Source organism: Hippocampus guttulatus, chromosome 1 (genome assembly GCF_054856545.1).
Source record: "Hippocampus guttulatus isolate MCC_2025c chromosome 1, RoL_Hgut_1.0, whole genome shotgun sequence".
In the NCBI taxonomy this organism is placed as follows: Eukaryota; Metazoa; Chordata; class Actinopteri; order Syngnathiformes; family Syngnathidae; genus Hippocampus; species Hippocampus guttulatus.
This window is the reverse complement of record NC_141261.1, coordinates 11,340,555-11,361,867: the sequence shown is the minus strand read 5'-3', so window position 1 is coordinate 11,361,867 and position 21,313 is coordinate 11,340,555.

The following is a 21,313-nucleotide window of genomic DNA, read 5'->3' as shown; positions in this document are numbered from 1 at the left end:
CAAACACATGCGACTCCAATGCACGGAGCACGTTACAGAAAATACAAATCACACACCTTTGCTCAGTTCTCAACATGACTACTCGCAATGATCCTTCACTATCATCCCACTGCATCACACTTCAACCCTCACTGCCACTGGAAAAAAGTACATTAGTTGTGGTGAATATTCTTTGTCATTCCTTACCACTGTCGTTCTTTCAGAAACAAATGTTGCAAGGGGCAACAACAAAAAAAGTCAACGAAAGCAGCAAAAACACAAAGTTCATCCTTTGATGCTGGCTCGAAAAAATACCGAACAAAGGCAAAGTGATTTTTGATTACTGTATGTCAAATAAGGACAATTCCAAAAACAAAAAGGCATGTTTGTCAGGAAAATTTTGGATCGACTCTCCAAGGTACAACTGGAATCCTTTCAAGAAAATTGCTTACCAATTGTGTAAAATGCAAGAGGAATATCTGATATAGAAACCACCTTCTCTGTGAGGTGTATTCCTTGTCAGTACATTCCTATGCGGCTTGTTTCCGCACCTCGACAAGCCAGTAATCACGCCTGGAATTCACACAAACAACTTCCACTCACACACATCAAAACCTGCACTTCCAGTGTCATGTAGAGCAGTGGCCCCAACCAGCGATCTGCGGACCGGTACCGGCCCTCGGCTTGTTTGGGACCGGGCCGGACAGAGACAGACTTGCATGCTGTGATAAATTTTACTCCATCAAGCGTGACGTGGGAAATGTGCACGACTCGAGCCAATCGGCGTCCCACTGCTAACTTTGGTTTGCAAGATGAAATAAACAAAACCCGCCAAATAATGAAAGAAGAAGCAGTCAACAGAAAGTAATGGTAGCAAATTGACCAAACGTACAGCTGTACGCGCAGCTGCTGGGCAGCCATGACTTCCGAAGATGAAGCTATTTTGACAAGAGAGGTTCCTCCCCTTGCGACGTGGAAGACGAAGCTGTTGTGCGTGCCATGTCGTCAAATGCAACACAATACAAGAAACCTGTTGAATCCTTTGAACAAGTAGCAAAAATACGAGCGGAGTTCGAACAGCTTCCCCACGTAAACGTTAGCAGTTTAGTTGCTAATAACTAGTGGGCAGCCACCGGATGAAAGCAACAAACAATTGTGTCATCTTTTGATCAGTTCCATTTGCAAGTAGCAATGATGCTAACGCCGTATGTAGGATCGTAACTTAAAAAAAGATTTTATTTACATTGTTAGGTGTATTTATTATTCGTAATTGGTCTATTTTTTTAGTTGTTCACTGTGTTATTTTATTTTAGTCTACATTCGTTGTGCACTAGAATGAGACTGTTTGAAATGATTGTGAACAAAATGTTGAATTACTCTATAATTATCATTGTTGTGAGTAGCGGTGCTTTGAAACTGGCAATTTAAAAGTGATTTAAAAAAAAAAAAAAAAAAAACTAAGGTTGCCGGTCCGCAAACAGCATGTACTTGTCTCAACCGGTCCGTGACACAAAAAAAGTGGGGAACCACTGATGTAAAGCACATTTTTACAAAGAGTGCACAGTAGTTTCCACAACATATTTACTGAGTCATTCCAGAATGAAAAACATTCTTGATCTCCAAATGCATCAAAATTGCTTCTGTTCTTAATACACAGGGGAGAGATGACCACGCAGTTATTTGTAGTTCCTTCTTTTCCACACTGTCATGATTCGGTTTGGGACCAACGGGGGGCACTGTAGGGCTCCCCCTGCAGCTGCACACCTGTTGGTCATTAGGTAATTAGTGTATAAAAGGACTCCTGCCCGAACAATCAGGGTCGGGTCATTGTTTGCTCTTTGCTACTGTCATGTTCGTTTGTTTGCTGTTCCTTTGCTGCTGTCATGTTTGTTTCGGTCATGTTTTGGTCACGGTTCTGTTTTAGCTTCAGTTGCTATTTTTGTTTGCTACTTTGGACTATGATTGTTTTTGGATTTTGTTTTCTCTGTGTTTTATCAATACACTTCTTCAAGTTCACCCTGCTCCTCCCTCCTGCCTGCTTTTTGGGGTCCACCACCACCACGCAACGTGACCCACACACGAGTTGGAATGAGTTGCCACAAACAGGCTGCTGGGCTGGCACGCAATGACACCCTTTTATTAGGGATTCCAAAGAGATTTTGAAGCTTTTTCTTTCCTGTACAAAGTTGGAGCTTAGGTCGATGCAAACCCCCCCCCCCCAAAAAAAACGATCAACTGTTTTATATAAACTTCGCCCACGGTTTGGGTGACCCAAAAATAGGAGCAAGTGGTTGTTGTCTGCGTGAAAAGCATCACAGGGTGGCTTTCAGGAGCCTCTCCACTCTTCACAGAGAAGAGACAATGTGGAGACAAGACTTCGCGCTCAGCTTCCTCCTTTCAAATACCAGCGACCTCACACCCCCTTGTCAGCGCCGCACATTGTTCATCACTGATCCAGAGAATTCAACTTGCAAGCAGTGCATTGCTCCAAAGTACTAACTAAGCTGATAATTACGTAGCTCATGGGATCATCTTAAATGCCTTAAGTGGTATTTAGTTGGCTTGGTGGAGCAGTTGAATGTGAGGAAAGAAAATAAAACACCGAAGTGAAGACACCCCTCACTAGATCGAGCACAATGGCTCCACGCTCCGTTGTGTTTACATTTTCAGCAAGAACAACTCTGACTTCCTTACTTAATGTTCAGCTGGCAGAAGATTTATCGTAGCGCTGCTACTGGATGTGTTTCTATTTACAGTATTGTACAAGATATGCCTTGGTTAGATAACAGAGGTGTCAATTTATTTTAACACTTGCAGACATTGTACATGAAGAACTTGGAGATGGTCGGCTGAATGTGTGTTGTGATTGGCACGGATTCTTGTCCAAGCCCAGGAAACCGCCTCGACTGATTTGATTACATTTTCAGATGTGTCTTTTGGAAATAAACTGTCAAAATATCCAAACACATGACTTGATTGATTAAGAGGTCAAATTCTAATTACTTGCATTATTGAAGAGAAAACAAGTTGTTTGTTTTAGGGGTTGCATCAATACACCAAGTGAGCCAACACAAAAACGGGTATTAAAAAGGTTGATTGATTCCTCATTCTTGTTCAAAATGGAAAAATGTTGAGAACTCACTGAAATTGAAAGACTACACTTTAAAGCACTTCAAACAGGAAGTCATCCCCCCCCAAAAAAAATTCCGATATGTTCTATGCAGCCCCGCTTGTCTAAACACGACATCCTGATTCATAATGCGCTTGCGGAATATGACTTCCGCAGTAAAACACACCCAGTTTTGTCCATTTTGCCAGTTGCTGTTGACCGAAAATGACCCCAGAGTTGCTCAGGGTCCAGGTAACAACCAATCATGGCTCCACTTTAGAAAACAGGCTTGCCGCGAATGGTCGCTACTTGAGTCCTGAACAACTGTGAAATCATTTTCAGGCGACAGCAAGTGGCAAAATGGCCACCCCGTGAGATGGCTAGAAACAGGTGGATTTTGTTGCTTGACTTACTGTATATTCCACAAATGCAATATTAATCATTATACTGTTTGTCGACTCGTATAGAACATATTCCTGTAATTAACATTTTTGGGTTGACTTCCAGGGCGGCCCGGTAGTCCAGTGGTTAGCACGTCGGCTTCACAGTGCAGAGGTACCGGGTTCAATTCCAGCTCCGGCCTCCCTGTGTGGAGTTTGCATGTTCTCCCCGGGCCTGCGTGGGTTTTCTCCGGGTACTCCGGTTTCCTCCCACATTCCAAAAAAAACATGCATGGCAGGCTGATTGAATGCTCTAAATTGTCCCTAGGTGTGAATGTGAGCGTGGATGGTTGTTCGTCTCTGTGTGCCCTGCGATTGGCTGGCAACCGATTCAGGGTGTCCCCCGCCTACTGCCCGAAGACAGCTGGGATAGGCTCCAGCACCCCCCGCGACCCTAGTGAGGATCAAGCAGTTCGGAAAATGGATGGATGGATGGGTTGACTTCCACTTTAATATGCTTGGAAAATTGTGAAGCAGTGTACAGTGGAGCCTCATAGTTTGGCACCCGCTACTTTCTTCAACACGACACTACCATTATCCCCCCACCCCCCACTCCATCCTGCATTTTTCATAGGAAACACAATTTATCAGCATTTTTTTCTTAGATTTTCCTTCCTCCCCATTTCAATGGGCAGCACTTATATGCAGATTTTTGCTATTCACGGTCTGGCCTCCATTGACGGATGGAACAAGCATTGCTTGACTGATGAAAAATTGATAACAGTAATGATATACAGAAATCAGTTAATTAGCATTATTGTGAGTGATGGAGATATACTGCATATAAATATGACTCGACTCTTGAGAATTCTGATGGTTGTGTGGAGCTGATGGCTGTTAACATGGGTCTTGAGGAAACAGAGGTAAAATGAAGCGCACTGTCTTGTCCAGGGAAACCAAGACATTATTTATTTTAAAAAATGGTGAGATTTATTTAAAAAAAGAAAAAGAAAAGAAAAACACACGGAGGGACACCGTTCACAGATCTGTCAAGGGAGCCTTCTCCCCCTCTGTGTCTTGCGCTCTCATTTTATCTTGTTGGGAGATGATGAAGGTCAGCGCAATCAGCATTTTGAGCAGCTACACAAAGTACAGTCCAGTGCATGTGCAGGCAACTTTGCTTATCCACAAAATAACTGGCCAACATTCAAAGGTACGGTTAGCATTCAATAGGTACAAAGAGTTACCGGTACTTTTTTTTTTTTGCCCTGTTAGATGTCAGATTCCCATTACAGCACTTCTCGGAGGCAAACAACTGAGGAATTGTTGTCTGAAGTACAAAGTCATTTGTGGCCTAAAGAACGATGACAATAACATCAACCAAGCTGAAGGTCATACAGGAATTCATGGAAATCATGAGTGTGCGTGGGTGTGGGTGTTACTTGAATAGGTGAAGCCTGTTTGTTTTCCTTTATTATCCTTCTGAAAATCCAGTGTAACAATTTGGAGCAGATTTGAGTTGCTGCTCCCACAAGCTCAGTGGCGGTCGCGTCGATTTACATTTGTCTACTACTGTTGGTAATTTCAAATTTTAATTCATTCATTCATTCATGATGAGAAGATATTGCTCTGAATATTCTATTCAAATATTGTGCGACAAAATCTCCAAGGCAATGTGTGAAGCTATGTTTAGTTTGGCGCAAACAAAAGCCGAGCCTGCAAAGACAAAACCAGAGAAGATCGATCCCTCAGTACATTAAAGACGCAACCTGACGACAGGGTCCACTACAACTACTTGGTCGTCACTACAGTGTCGACTTGTGATAAATGTGACTTTGTGATGTTTAGAAAGAGCAGCTGCTCGTCGATCCTGTGGATTAACATTCATCTCCAAAGGGTTCGGATTACAGAATGTAATGAAAGTTCACTTCACCTGCCCGGTCTTGTCGCAAGTGCACACTGTGAACACTCACCCTGCATTTTAAACGTAGAAAACGTGAATGTCGATTGAGATACACAAACAGTGGGAATTTCCTGTCAATGAGACTTTTTTTTTTCAGAAATCATCCAGGTGCAAACGACACAAACGGATCAAGAGAAATTCATGCACTGTTGCATATGTTTGCCTTTTTTGTTTGTCTTGACTGAAGCGTCTCAGTGACTAATCCGATGCATAATTTAAAAAAAAAATTGATTTATTTATCCCTCCATCCTAAGAGTAAAAAACATAAGGCATTTTCTGTTCATATCTAATCATGTCTATGATGAGAATCTGGAATAAACACAAACAATCAATATATGCCACTATGAGATAAGTAATGAAACGGCTGTTGCAACACTTTGGGAAAACAAGGTGATGAGTCACATCAGGAGGGCGCCCACGCTTGCAGCTTTGACGAGACCTGATGCCAAAATTCTTTCGCAACTGAACACGACAATCCCTTCTTGTGATAACGGTCAAACTTTTCTTTGATCAACTTCCCAAAGAACGTAATTTTATTTGAAATAATATCTGACCAAAGGTGAAACTTGTCACCATGAATAATTGCACAGGCTTTGTTTTAAGTAATATTTAAAAATTATTTGTGATGTAATATAAATATCAACTGTCACTTGGACTGTCAAACAATCATAAGCCATAAATCGAAGATAAAATGCTAAAACGTAACACTGGCATGATGACAAGTGGCATATCAATTCCCAATGCGAGTACTCCTCAGCCAATGGCAATTAAACAAGAGAAATAATGTCGAAATTTATAATTTTATAAGTAAAATCATTAACAGTTGTCCTACAGCTTGAGAGGCTGAAGGGTCATGTCAATAACACTTTTTTTTGTCTCCTCACATGGTGATGACTCCAATTCTCAATAAATCCTCATTTGATCATCACCAATGACGTCCGAGCAGCTACGTGGTTTTGTCTTTTGTCTGTTCATTTTCAGATTCTGTACAATATTTTGCCACAAAGTGCCCTCATAGGTCAGGTTACCTCCATGCTTGGTAGACATGCTGGCTTGTTATTGTCTTTTTGGTCACGGCGGTCTGATGACAGGATGAAAAACGAAAGGTGATAGAGGCTTGCAGTCCTTGGCTCTCAAAAAGTGGAGTACACTTACATCTGAGCTAAAAAAAATGCCTCTTCTATAGTTATTTTTAAAAAGCAGTCAAACCCACATTCTTTGAAGCAGGCAATTTGCTGAGAATTGCTTGTTTTGATTTGAACCACGTGGAACCACTTTGTGCGTCCTTTCTGTGTAAAGTGTTTGATAAATATCATGACTTACGAAAGCAGCACAGCTGCTCAGCCATTTACAAGACTACCGACGGTGATCACCTCTGACTAGTGTGGCAATGCTGGACAAAGGTAATTACCGTATTTTCCGCATTATAAGGCGCACCTAAAGGCATTCAATTTCAATTTTCCCAAAAGCTGACAGTGGACCCCATAATCCGATGTGATACGTATGCATGTGTGTGTGCGCATATGTGTATATATATATATATATATATATTATATATATATAATTCATCGGGCGCCGACAGGTATGGCAGCCTCGGTCACACGCTCCCTAGTATTATCCCTGTTTTTGTCATTTTCGTTAGTTTTTGGCGACCCTGAGCGGCTTACTTACACGAGGGAAAAGTTGCTGCGCATTGGGGAGTCTACGCTCGGTCTTTTTTCACCAGCACGCGAAAACCCACAAGGTTTTTCGGAGCTAATCGCGAGCGGAGCGGCTGCGCTGTACGGAGCATGGAAACGCCGCCAGAGGAGGGGGAAGAGAGCCGGCGTGCTCGTCAAGCTCCGGCAGCGCGGATTTCGAACCCCGCTCCCATCGATCCATCTTGCTAATCTACGATCCCTGCCAAACAAGATGGATGAACTTCTTCTCACAAAGACCAACAAAACCTTTGCACGTTCTGCTGCGCTCTGCTTCACTGAAACCTGGCTCAGTGACCGCCACCCGGATTCCGCGCTACATCTACCCGGCTTCCGCCTTCTCCGAGCCGACCGCGACACGGAGCTATCAGGGAAATCGAAAGGTGGCGGGATTTGCTTCTATATCAACGAAGAATGGTGCACTGATGTCACGAAGCTCGACGCACACTGCAGCCCGGACCTGGAGTCGCTGTCTTTAAACTGCAAGCCATTCTACTCGCCACGTGAGTTCACCTCCTTTTTACTAATCGGTGTTTACATTGCGCCACAAGCTAACGCTAACACGGCGATACAAACGCTAGCCGAACAAGTAAACAAACTCGAACTAAAATACCCAGAGTCACCCCTGATAATTTTGGGCGATTTTAATAGAGCACATCTTAACCGTGAACTTCCCAGATATAAGCAGCACATCGACTGTTTCACCAGAGAAGGCAACATTCTAGACCACTGCTATACAACAATCAAAAATTCATACCGATCGGTCGCCCGTGCAGCATTGGGTCTTTCTGACCACAATTTAATCCACTTAATACCTACATACAGACAGAAACTCAAATGTGCTACACCGGTTGTTAAGACTGTGAAAAAATGGACAGATGAAGCAAAGCTAGCTCTACAAGAATGCTTAGACTGCACTGATTGGGGCGTCTTTGAAACTTCAACGGGCACACTGGATGAATACACAGACACTGTAACATCATACATCAGTTTCTGTGAGGACATGTGTGTACCAACGAAGTCCTTCCGCTCCTTCAACAATAACAAGCCATGGTTTACTCCCAAACTCAGGCAACTCAGGAAAGAGAAAGAGGCCGCATTTAGAAGTGGAGATCGGGCACTGTACAAACACGCCCGAAACCAATTGACAAAGGAAATTAACATCGCTAAGAGAAGCTATGCAGAGAGGCTGAAAAAACAGTTCTCTGCTAACGACTCTGCATCTGTATGGAATGGCCTGAAAGCAATCACTAACTATAGAATGCCATCCCCCCAAACAGTGAACAATAAGGGTCTTGCTAATGAACTAAACATGTTTTTCTGCCGATTTGAAAAGGACACCCCCATTTCCCACACACACCCACCTCTACCAGAAACTACTCTATCTACCCCTCCACCCTCTTTTTCTCCACTACAGATCCACGAACAGGACGTGAGACAGCTCTTCAAGCAGCAGAAGATCAAGAAAGCTGCGGGGCCCGACAAAGTGTCCCCCTCCTGCCTGAAAGTCTGCGCTGACCAGCTGGCTCCGGTCTTCACACAAATCTTCAACAGATCTCTGGAGCTGTGTGAGGTCCCATCCTGCTTCAAACAGTCTACCATCATCCCAGTTCCCAAGAAATCGGCAACATCGGAACTGAACGACTATAGGCCTGTCGCCCTGACGTCTGTGGTCATGAAGTCCTTTGAACGCCTTGTGCTGAACCACCTAAAGAACGTCACCGGACCCCTGCTGGACCCTCTCCAGTTTGCCTACCGGGCAAACAGGTCTGTGGAAGACGCAGTCAACATAGGTCTGCACTACATCCTCGAGCACCTCGACAGCACAGGGACCTATGCAAGGATTCTGTTTGTGGATTTCAGCTCTGCGTTCAACACCATCATCCCGGAACTCCTCACCCCCAAACTTCTCCACCTCGGTGTGTCCCCTACGATCTGCCAGTGGATCCTCAGCTTCCTGACGGGACGGACACAACAGGTGAGACTGGGAGCAACAACATCATCAATACACACCACCAGCACTGGAGCCCCACAGGGATGTGTCCTCTCTCCACTGCTCTTCTCTCTCTACACAAACGATTGCACCTCAACAGATCCAGCTGTCAAACTCATAAAGTTCGCAGACGACACCACGGTCATCGGTCTCATCAAAGACGGCGACGAGTCTGCGTACCGCCAACAAGTGGAGCAGCTGGAGCTCTGGTGCAGCCGACACAACCTCGGGCTGAACACGCTCAAGACTGTAGAGATGATCGTGGACTTCAGGAAACATTCTTCTCCACAGTTGCCCCTCACACTATCCAACTGCCCCGTGTCAACAGTCGAGACCTTCAAGTTCCTGGGAATCACAGTCTCCCAGGACATGAAGTGGGAAGTCAACACCATCTCCATCCTGAAAAGGGCCCGGCAGAGGATGTACTTCCTGAGGCTGCTGAGGAAGCATGGCCTGCCACAGGAGGTGCTACGACAGTTCTACACGGCAGTCATCGAATCAATCCTGTGTTCTTCCATCACGGTTTGGTTTGGGGCCGCCACAAAAAAGGACAAAATCCGACTTCAACGGACAGTTAGGACGGCGGAAAAAATCGTTGGCACCGCCCTACCCACTCTTGAGGACTTGCACACTGCAAGAATCAAGACAAGGGCACGGAAAATCCTCCTGGATCCCCCGCACCCTGCCCACCACCTTTTCCAGTTACTCCCCTCAGGCAGACGCTACAGATCCATGCGCACCAAATCCAGTAGACACTTAAACAGCTTCTTCCCTCTAGCCATTAACTCCTTAAACAGTCACTGACGTAGTCACTCTTCTTGTACTACAAATACTGCTACTGGTTACTCTAAAATGGTTCAATGATTTGTTGTTTACGATGATACTAATGCAGCGTGTTATACCGGAGACAAATTCCTTGTGTGTTCTACATACTTGGCCAATAAAGATGATTCTGATTTTAAATGTTCTGCCAAACGCTTTGTTACAACTGCAGTGTTTGTGAAAGCTCGATCTGAATAAAGCTGTATTACTCTGTATTCCCTTTAGCGTAGCTCATCTAGTGGATGCAAAACGCAACCGCAGCCACTATTGTGGCTTCTATTCAATTCTATTCAAATGTGGTGCACCCCATATATGAAAACCGTTTTAAAATAGGTCATTCTTTGAAGGTGCGCCTTATACTGTGAAGCACCTTATAGTGCGGAAAATACGGTATTACTTTTTACTTAATGTGAGATTGCTTGCTTATTTAACAAGAACTCCCAGGAGATTTCCTTCCCTTTTCTCATGATCTCTTCACAGTCATCCTTTCAGCGATAGCTAGTTTCACATCAGGCCAATTAGTTCAAGTGCGATGCTTTTATGACAAACGACTACTGCACTGACATCAAATGTAAGATATCAATATCGCTGCAGGTTGGGTGGCAAACTTAACAGCATTAAAAAAAGAATTGAATATTAGTTGTTACATTAGCCAGTACAACTTAAGTCACACATTTGGTTTTTATTTTTATTTTTATTTTTTTATCGGCTGATTCCCACATAAAATTACGTTATTCATTAGAAGAATACGGTGAATTAGAAAAACGGCATTATGACGGTAAATCCTGCTGAGGCACTTTATTAGCTGTTTCAGTAAGATGATGAGCTCAGCTTATTTTAACCTGGTTTGCGCCTAATCAGTTAATTAATGTTCTGGCCCCGGTCCAGTGGTGCTCATGAAGCAGGTAGGTCTAAATTACAGATGAGACAGCTTCCACAGAAGCTGCACCTTGCGTAGCTCAGTCTGAATTACAGCCTGTCCAACATGGAGTGCTGACAAAGGTACGCCTGTGCAAGTGTTAAAGGTTTGTTTCGTTTGCATTTTTTGGGAGCTCCAGGAAAAATGGGATTGTTTCAGTCTGTGTGCTAAACAGAGTTGGTCCGATAATCGACCTAAATGACTCTGCGCGCTTTGATGCCGAAGCCTGACACAATTGCTGTTCTTACTGATCACTTTTTAATAAGCCCGGTTCATTGAAATGTGTTGTTTTAGCTTGCAAAATCGCAACTGTGCTTCTGACGTCACTTTGTCTCAGAGACCAACATTTATGGGGAGACATTTATTTAAAATCTCACAAAGGATTATCGAGAATAAAATTGTGGATGGGCTCCAGCACACCCGCGACCCTCGTGAGGATAAATGAGAAGAAAAGGATCGAGAAGAGATTTTTCTACTGTCCTTCGAGGTGGAGTATTGACTTTGTCGCACGAGCATAGAAGACAAACAGCAGAAAGACACAGGAATTGACATACATAAAACCAATAACAGACCCATTTAAAAAACGGAATTGAGCTATCGTAAGAAACAAAAGGCGAAAACACATCTCAATTTCATATTCACGATGGGTGCTGTCATTGTGCCACAACAGATTTCTTCATCATGAATCTTCAGAAACTCCTGCTGTTAAATGTGCTTTTTTTTTTCAGCGTCCATTCGTTTTGAGAAGCAATCTCAAACCAGCAAAACGATGTATGATTCTTCCCAATGTCTAAATGGCCTTAGATTTGTATCCACGCCTGCTACGGAGGTATCAAAGCATACCATCGCTGGAAAAAAAAAAAGTGTGTAGTTAAGCGGACCATTGTTGACATCTTGAGTAACAAAAAGAAAGCTGCGGCATAGGAGTCATCAACACAGAAGGCAGGAGAGATGGAGGGTGTGGGGGGGGGGGGGGGAGTGGCTGGCGAGTTTCTGTGGAAAATATTCATTGCGCAGGAGAAGGAAATCCATGGGAATCCATTTCATTAGCACATGAATCAAATTCCAGCAGCAGGAAAGAACGGACAGTCACTGCAAGCGATAAATGGAGAGAAAAAAAACATTGAAATTTCTTGGGTTAAAAAAAAATTGTCTTTTGAAGGAGTTTGTCGAACCAACATTCTGTACGTTAGGTCAGAGCTGGCCGTCACGCTGCAATTTGGGACGCTCATTGTGGCCGGACTATTTGACAGTCAACTTGTGACTCAGTCTTCAGATTTTTTCCACCTTCTTTAGAAGAGTGGCTTTAAAGTACAGTATGTGTTCCTAAAAGAACACAGAAGGCAGCGAGATGACTTCTTGCAAATGCAACACACAGGAGTGTCAATCTTGCCAACAGACCTTCCGCCCATGCTACTGACGAATATTTTGAAATATTTAAAGTGCTTTACCCATTCGAATGTTCTGATGAAACTGCTACCACGGCAACATTCCTCTGGAGATCTCATTCACAAAATTAGAAGTTGGCGGACATCTGTAATGCCCAATGTCACCCGGTTCACGGAAATGGCTTCTGTGCTTTATTTCAGAACACACATGTGCCGGCTTGTTTTTTCACAGACAGGGAAATGATAATGCAGGCATTTACAAAAACTTCATCTTTGATGTTTGAGCTTTCTCCAAAGAATATTTGTCCCAATCAACAGTAGCTGTTTTATCTCCATTTAGTTAAACATAACACACCTTTTTTTTTCTCCTTTCATTCGGTACGCTTCCTGTGCACAACTTCTCGTAATTTCGTCAGCAATTTATACTTCAAAATGTTGAACGCTGCAGAGAAAACAAAGTCTAAGTCTACATGCCAAGACATGTTTGGATGCAGGTTTAATCGTAATGAGCTCTGCTGGTTACTTGTGGTCGACCATCCAAGCATTAACAGACGGAATGAGTTTCCACACAGCAGCCAGAACGTCACCACCAAATTCTTTTCTCTTATCAGCAATGAAAAGCTGTCTTATGATGAGGCCTAAATGGCGCCGTCAGACGAGTTCTTTTCCACTGACATGGCCTGATTTTCTCAAAAGGCCACCTGCGGTGCTCCTTCTTCCACAGGTTCCAGGAGCAAAACAAAACAGTGCAGTGATCCGCAGAGGAGTCCGCGGGAGGTGCCCGTATACAGAGTGGATGTTTACTTCCTTGTCTCGGACTTGCTGTCACTGTGTTCTGCATTTACGTCTCAAAGTGAGCGTTGGTACGAAAAAAAACAAAAAAAAGTCATGACAGTGAGTCTATTGTTCAAAAGGAAGTGTCCAGATGAATGCGTGTGAAGCCATCTCAAGTGCCAGCACGCCATGCTCCATCTATTGTTTCCATTAAAGAGTTTGTAAATGCAACGCACTTAACCAACAATCTAATATTTAATCTTATTCTGTGTCCTTCTGCTCCTGCGAATCTTTCTTGCTTGCTTCCTCACACAAATCAAACTTGGTATCATGACATCTGTTTATTTTAAAAGAAGAATAACCCAGTGGTTAACACGTTGACCTCACAGCACAGAGGTCATGGGTTCGATTCCAGCTCCGACCTTCCTGTGTGGAGTTTGCATGTTCTGCCCTGTGTGGGTTTTCTCCGGGTACTCCGGTTTCCTCCCACATTCCAAAAACATGCATGGCAGGCTGATTGAACACTCCAAATTGTCGTCTCTGTGTGCCCTGCGATTGGCTGGCAACCGGTTCAGGGTGTCCCCCGCCTACTTCCCGAAGACAACTGGGATAGTCTCCAGCAACCCCCGCGATACTTGTGAGGATAAAGCAGATCGGAAACTGGATGGATGGATGGATGGATGAACTAACAATAGCCAGTGTTGATCATTTTGTGTGAGGTCTGATGACTGCACCACACACTTTGAAGAGCAGTTAGTTGGAACACACATGGCATTTTTTTTTCTGTCGGGACATTGTAAAAATCTCACTTAAGGTGTCAAAAAACAAGGCTGCGAGGACTCCACTGCTGTCGTAATGCAGAACTGCTCAACACTTATTATAACAGAGCGCTGTGGAAACAACACTGTATTGGACAAACCTTATGTCTGTTAGTGCGCAAGTGTGCTAAAACAGAATCAGTGTCTGCGTGTAATATGTCAGCCAGTGTATTGGCTGTCACATCACTGTATCTCGTTACACCCACACATCATGTCACTTTGAGAGGGAACGTACAAGGTGGGAGATGGATACAAAGCAGGCAGCACATTCAAGGCACCCATCGCCACTCTGATGTAATGTTTTTGTTTTTTATTACGACCACCCCACCTCCCTAAATAGACACATGACAGCCCTCGCTTCAGTTGCTCAAATTCAGACCGGGTACAAAGTTATTTGTGCCCCCCAGCGCGAGCCATTGACTTCACCAAACAGTTGTCGCCTCCACCAGCCATCACCTTTGCCCTCCGTCGGCAGGAATCGGCAGGACCGAGGGGCACAAAGCCAGATGCTGTGGCAACAAGAACAGCGCTCAAGACATTTACTGAGCATTGGTAAACGAAATCCCATCCCTCAGCGGGAGGACAGTTTGAGATCGATGGAGACATCTTTTTCTTCAGTCTGCAAGACAGACAGAGTGATGACCCAATCATCTCGCAAAAGTGACCCCTCTTTTTTAAACCGCTGCATTAACTGTGGTGAACTCTGTCAGTGACGTCTGAAAATATTTCACAAGCATTCCAACTGTGCAGTGTCTGTCCTCAGAGGAGGCCAATAAATTGCCCCAACAAAGGCGCAATACCGAAAGACAGACACAAACGTTTTCACTCTCTTTCACTCATTTGACATCATTAAATGAGTCAACTGGAAGCGGGGTTGGGATTCTTGGGTGTCCTTTAATGCTGTAGACCACAGGTGTCAAAGTCAAGGCCGGGGGGCCAGATCTGCCCTGCCACATCATTTTATGTGGCCCGCAAAAGCAATTCAAGCATGTCAATTTCCATGATGCTTGCTGAAGTCTGAACCAAAATTTCGAATTGATTGATTTCTGATGTCAAAACTTGTTATCCATCCATTTGTTGTTCGCTGTGTATATGATATGTGGAGGTGGTTAAACATTTATATCCACAGTCATAACGGCCCTCCAAGAGAAACCGTCATTACAATGTGGCCCGCGACAAAAATGAGTTTGACACCACTGCTGTCGACGAAGAGTGTTGTTGCACAGTCACAGTAGACAAGTTCCTAGGCAAAAGATGGTATTGCCACCTGACCCTCTTTGTCGAATAGCATTTAAAGCTGGAAAATCTCTCCTGGTGGTCTACAGAGCAAAAGTCGATGCTGTGTAGGTCAAACTGCTAGTTTTCATTAAATCAATGAGGCGCACATGGAAGTGTGACATTGTTCTTCAGTTTGTGTTCAAATGCTGATCTATCAGATTATGTGTCATTTATTTGCTGCAATGTCACTATTAAATGTATTTGCGATGGAATGCTTTGACTTGCGGCCCGATGGACAACTGGTTAGCACGTCGGCCTCATAGTGCAGAGGTGCAGGGTTCGATTCCGGCCGTCTTGTTTCATGTTCTCCCCGTGCCTGTGTGGGTTTTCTCCGGGTACTCTGGTTTCCTCCCACACTCCAAAAACATGCATGGCAGGTTGATTGAACACTCTAAATTGTCCCTAGGTGTGAGTGTGAGCGCAGATGGTTGTGGGTCGAGGTGTGCCCTGCGATTGGCTGGCAACCGATTCAGGGTGTACCTCACCTAGTACCCGAAGACAGCTGGGATAGGTTCCAGCACCCCACGACCCTTGTCGGGATAAAGCAGATCAGAAAGTGGATAGATGGCTGGATGGTTTGACATGCAATATCCACATGACTGATATCTGTGTGAGTATGAAGGCTATAACTGAGAAATGCATTCACTTCGTTTGATTTCTATTAAAACGGTTTACAACTTGACGACCACTGGAAAATGGGGGTCTCCAAGCCAGACCAGTTGAAAACCCCTGATTTAAATTGCAAAGTTTCTACTTATAAGAGCTCATTCAAAGAGATTCGCGTACAGTGGCAGCGTGAAAAAAAAAATCATTTAACCACACAAACGTGAACTCCAGCAGGGTTTCTGACAGCTACTCTCTTGCATTCCTGAGATGAAGCACTCAAAATATTCATAGATGCAGAATTCTCAGATTAACTGCTCCAACAGTTCAAACTGCTAATTCACACAAATGATTTTAGCAAAATCATTGAGATGTAAAATGTGATTACTGCGACCCTCCAGTAATGCAAACTCAATCAACGTGTTTTTTTTCTTCTTCCAAAGGGAGGAGTTGGAGCATTAGTCACACACTTTTTAAAAAGAGCAGCCTTCTCTCCCACAGTTTCAGAACGATTGATGCTTATTGAAATTCTTTGCGTCCTTCCAGTGCTTATGAGGGAGCTTTGAAGCAATTTAGCATCTTAATCCAGTTCAGAAACTTTATGCATATTATGATACAAAGGCAAATACCATCGTCAAATAAATCCCTTCAAAGGACAAACATGTAATCATCTGAAATCCACTTAGACAGTGACAGAAAAAAAAAACGTTACAGCAGCTCTAAAAAAAATCCAGCCCCCGTTGAAATACCAGGGTGTTGTGATATGAAACATTAGACTCACACAAATGCTATTCTTCTTTTTCAACCAATACTGTGACCTATAACCGAAAAGTAAATGTTTGCAAATGGGGAAGGAAAAATAAACAACTGAGATAATGTACTGTATTTTCCACACTATAAGGGCTTCGGAGGATAAGGCGCACGCACCTTCAATGAATGGCCTATTTTAAAACTGTTTTCGTTTGTAGGGCGTACCGCATTATAAGGTGCACAGAATAGAAACTACAATAGTGGCTGCGGTTGCGTTATGCATCCACTCGATGGAATACAATGCAATAAAGCTTTGTTGATGTAGAGCTTTCACAACCGGTGCAGCTGCAACAAAGCGCTTTTCAGAACATTTTAAATACTATGACCAAGAAATCAGAATATTGATCCATATATAAAGCGCATCGGATTATAAGGCACACGGTCGGCTTTTGAGAAAATGTAATGCTATTCAGCGTGCCTTATAGTGCGGAAAATACGGTAGTTGCACAAGTGAGCACATAGTATTACAATCGGGCTTGATTGTAGTTACGTTCAGAATTAACCCATCACATTCAACCATATGGTAAATGCAGTGGCGGTTCTGGGGGGGGGGGGGCAACGGGGGCCAGTGCCCCTGTAGCACTGATTCTGGCACCCCCTGTGGCCCCCCCTCTGAGCATAGATTACGCAGTCGCGCCGAGTCGCCGACGCGAAAGGTGGAACCAAAGTGCGTGATTTAACATTCTAGTCGGACCCTTTAGTGCGCTGCGCCACTTAAAAATGAGCGGGAAAATGAGAAGCAGTCCGCAGAGAAGGAAATTACCACGACACGAGTGCTATTTGCGTGTGTGCGTGTGTTTGTGTGTGTAACTTTTTTAGTCTCCCTTTTTAATTTAATTTTTATTTAACAGGATCAATATATAAGACATTGCCTTTTAAAATGTGGATAATTATATGCATGTAAAACATCTAGCTTCAGTGTATTTGCAATTTTTGTCCCCGGCAGGCTGGTACCATACCACCCCCTGGCTTGAATATTCTCAACAGATGGACACGGCGTATTGTTACGGTTGCAGACATTTTAGCCCTCCTAATACTGTTTTTTTCTCATCACTGTAATGTTATGACTACAATTTCAAAGTCTGAAGAAATAAACAGTCAAATAAGATTTCGATTCTGTCTTTTTAGCCCTGGGTTGAATGTGCCCCCCCCATCAAAACCCCTGGCCCCAGCCCGGCCCCCTCAGTGAAATTGATCCAGAACCGCCACTGGGTAAATGGGAGTCAGCGCACACCTGCTACCATTTAAAGTGGCTCAGAATAACCCCCACCAAAAACATTTCAGCAGTTGGAGAAGGCTTTTCCTAACTGAGGTTTTATGCTTACACTGACTGGTCTTTGCAATTGCTCATAGTTTCCTCCTCCTTGACTAAGAGCCAAGTTCCTATGGAAGAAAAACAGCCCCAAAGCATCTTGTTGCCACCACTTGGCTTCACTGGATGCCAGGCGTTCGTTTGGTGATGAGCTAGCCTGTGTGTCTACCGAATTATTTCCTTTGGAATCGTGTCCCAAAAAGCTGACTTTTGGTTTAATTGGACTGCAACACATGTTCATGTTGCAAAGGTAACTGCCACCCGATCCCAGAGCCCAGACATTCTTGATAAAGAAGTTGGGAGACTCTTTTCACATTCACTAAACATCCCGCTCATGCTGTGGAAGTTTCTCAGCGTACCACGGCTTGCGCTGTAAATTATAAAGACAAGAATGTATTTTTCTTTATCTCAAACCTGGCAGCCGTGGAGACTTCTTCTATCCACCGTAGATGTGATCAAAACAGCTGAAGGCGACCATTTGCTATTATTGTGTTTCCTATTTGTTCATGCAGCGGCAGCTTGAATAATGTTGTTTACTATATGGAATTGGCAGCCATGGAGCTTCCCAGCTCATCACTGATTAAAAGGCTGAGAATGTCATCCCCTGCCTGGAGAGGCTCTTTTGGCACTTGTGTGGATAACAAAGCTCAGAGGCGAAAAAAATTTATACTTCATTTTGTCACTGTACAAACCCATTCACAGCCAAGAAAAAAAAACCTATGTATGTACGACAGACGGCATCCATTTCTCTTTGCCTTTTGTTTTTTTAAACCCGTGCAGTAAAGAGCGCGTACAGACAGACCCTTGGAACGAATGATTAAGCAATTACAGGAGCAATTATCTCCTGCTCCTCTTTTTATAAATAGGTGGAGACAGCATGCCTGACATGTAACAACACATGCTGGATATACCCGTCGTACTGGGGGATTGTCTGTAAGCACAACTGAAAAAGCTGCCAAAAGTGTGCCACAGTCTGCTACTACTAATAACGGATTTATTTGAGGGGGTATTTTTATTTCCCCACTAAAATGTTTCTCAAATTTTTTTGTTGTTCAATTTCATTGTTCAGGTTACTGGGCTCATTAATGGTGGTAAAAATGATTTTTCCTGTTCTCATATTTTTGTTTGACAACACAAAACCCTGGCATTTGCACGGGGACACTCATATTTTTTATATCCATTGTAACTTGTTGACCAAACATCCCAAACTTGCCCAATCGAAGTTGGGTCAAGGGCAAAACTGAAGAAGCCTGAAAAAGCGACACTACATCCTCTGATCTTGTTGTCACAGTTTGGTTAAACTGATATGGACAAACAGAAACTCCAAAACTGAGCAATGGATCTAAAAGGACTGGAAATCACCATTTTTAAATAACGCACACCCAAAACACGAAACCTCCATAACTAGTGCCACAACGGACGGTGCACTGAATGATAAAAATTTAATTACTTCTGGCTTTATCCAAGAGTTGCTCAATGTGTAGCCCCTCAAGCCCCAAAAGGTGATATAAAGTACCGTACTAAAAAGTATACACAAAATAACTTTCTCTCATGATTTCAAAATTATTTTCCATCTTAATTTGATCAAATATCTCAGTGCGTGCACAATCTTGTTCACACAAAATCATTATCTCATGTGAACAAGAAGAAGCTATATTCCCCTTGGGGAATAAAAGGGGCTCTGTGGTTGCATTATTCAGTCAGTGGGTGAATATAATGAGAGAGAATTACACCTGTTTTTAAATCATGCTGGTTATGATTATCATTATGAATTTTGTACGGCAGGAGTAAAAGAATAGAATAAATTATGTCATTTCAGATCATGTTATTATTTTCACTCTGTATGAAATAATCTTTACACACTTGTAGTAGAAAAAGTAGAAAAAAAGCAGGAAAGGCTCATTGGATACAGCGGAAGAAGGAACCATCACTAATAATGCACTTCTGTTAGCAAAAAGTTGTGTTTCGGATTACCTGTACTTGAACTGTATGGACTCTTTATATCGCGGTATATTTGGCAATTAAATTTACTGTATTGGCCCGAATATAAGACGGTGTTTTTTTGCATTGAAATTAGACTGAAAAAGTGGGGGTCGTCTTATATTCGGGGTCTAGACATTATACCCATTCACGACGCTAGATGGCGCCAGATATCAATGAAGTGAATGCTGAACTTGACTTCCCAGGCCAAAGTGAACCCCTGCCACGAAGAATAAAAATAAAAATAGCGGTAGCACGAAGAAGAAAAATAAAAAATAGCGGTAAAAAAGAAAAGAGAAGAAAATAATAGAAGAGATAAGAGAAAATGGAGAAACATAGCGACAAACTGGAGAAAAGTGGGTCGAAGATCGGCCAGGTTAACCGCAGCTGAGGAGAAGTTATGATGTGCTGTAATTTACATTTCAAAAACCAGAAGCCATTCATTTACGAATGTGATTGCACTTTAGATTTGAATGAGGTAAAATAACATGCTTTTTCTTTCAAATATATTGTTAGAATCATTTGTTTCAGATGTACTGTAATTATTTTCTGTATAAAAATTACTTTGGTGTTCAAAAATCTTTTTTCAAACTTGAGTCTTGAAAAAGACTGGGTCGTTTTATAATCAGGGCCGTCTTATATTCGGGCCAATACGGGATTCAATTAATTGTATCTGTCATGTTGTAATGAACAGACATCACACCTGTTCTATGGTTCTCGTTACATTTCTCTGAGAAAACCCACAGAAGAAGATGCCTTTTGTTTTTGTGGCATGTTGTGTCTACGAAGCAGCCGGCATGAAAAGGTAGTTATAGTTTTCCCTACGTTACGCCACAGCAAAATGCAACGAGTGAAAGACTTCATCCGCCACAAGCAAAGAAAATGTTTCAGCGCAGCAGTGATGACAATTTCCTACCGCCTTAGATTTCCTCAGGGGTGTCCATAATATGAGCCACGGTCCGATTCAGCTGTCCTATCATCACATTCCTGGCAGGATTGTTTTTTTTTGGTCCAATTTTCCTTTCCACGGGCGGCCACCGATTTCTTTGAGTGAGTCCGTCACCCACTGCAACGAAACCTGAAGTCTCAATGAGGCCGTTCCTCTATTTTGGACGCGAAAGAGGTCAAAGGACACGCACGCCAGAGGACTGCGTGTGTTGTGTGTGCGTGTGACGACATTTACATACTATGAGAGGCATGCACCCGAAGGCTTAAGGGAAATATTTCACTCCGCATGTTTGCGCGTGCACAGTGTCAGTGTCTGGCCTCATTCATAGGGCAACCTGGAGTGTTGTCTTCTACATCCTTACACATCCGGTTGATTGATGAGTACGGTTAATCCATGCATGTAATTGTCTTTTCGGGGTAAGCGGGCTTAGCCTCTGTCATTTTTGTTCTGCTTTTTATGTTATTTGCATGCACTTGCAGAAGAATGTTGATGACTCCTGAAAGTGTACCACATTGCTTCAGTTATTGCACTTTCAAGGA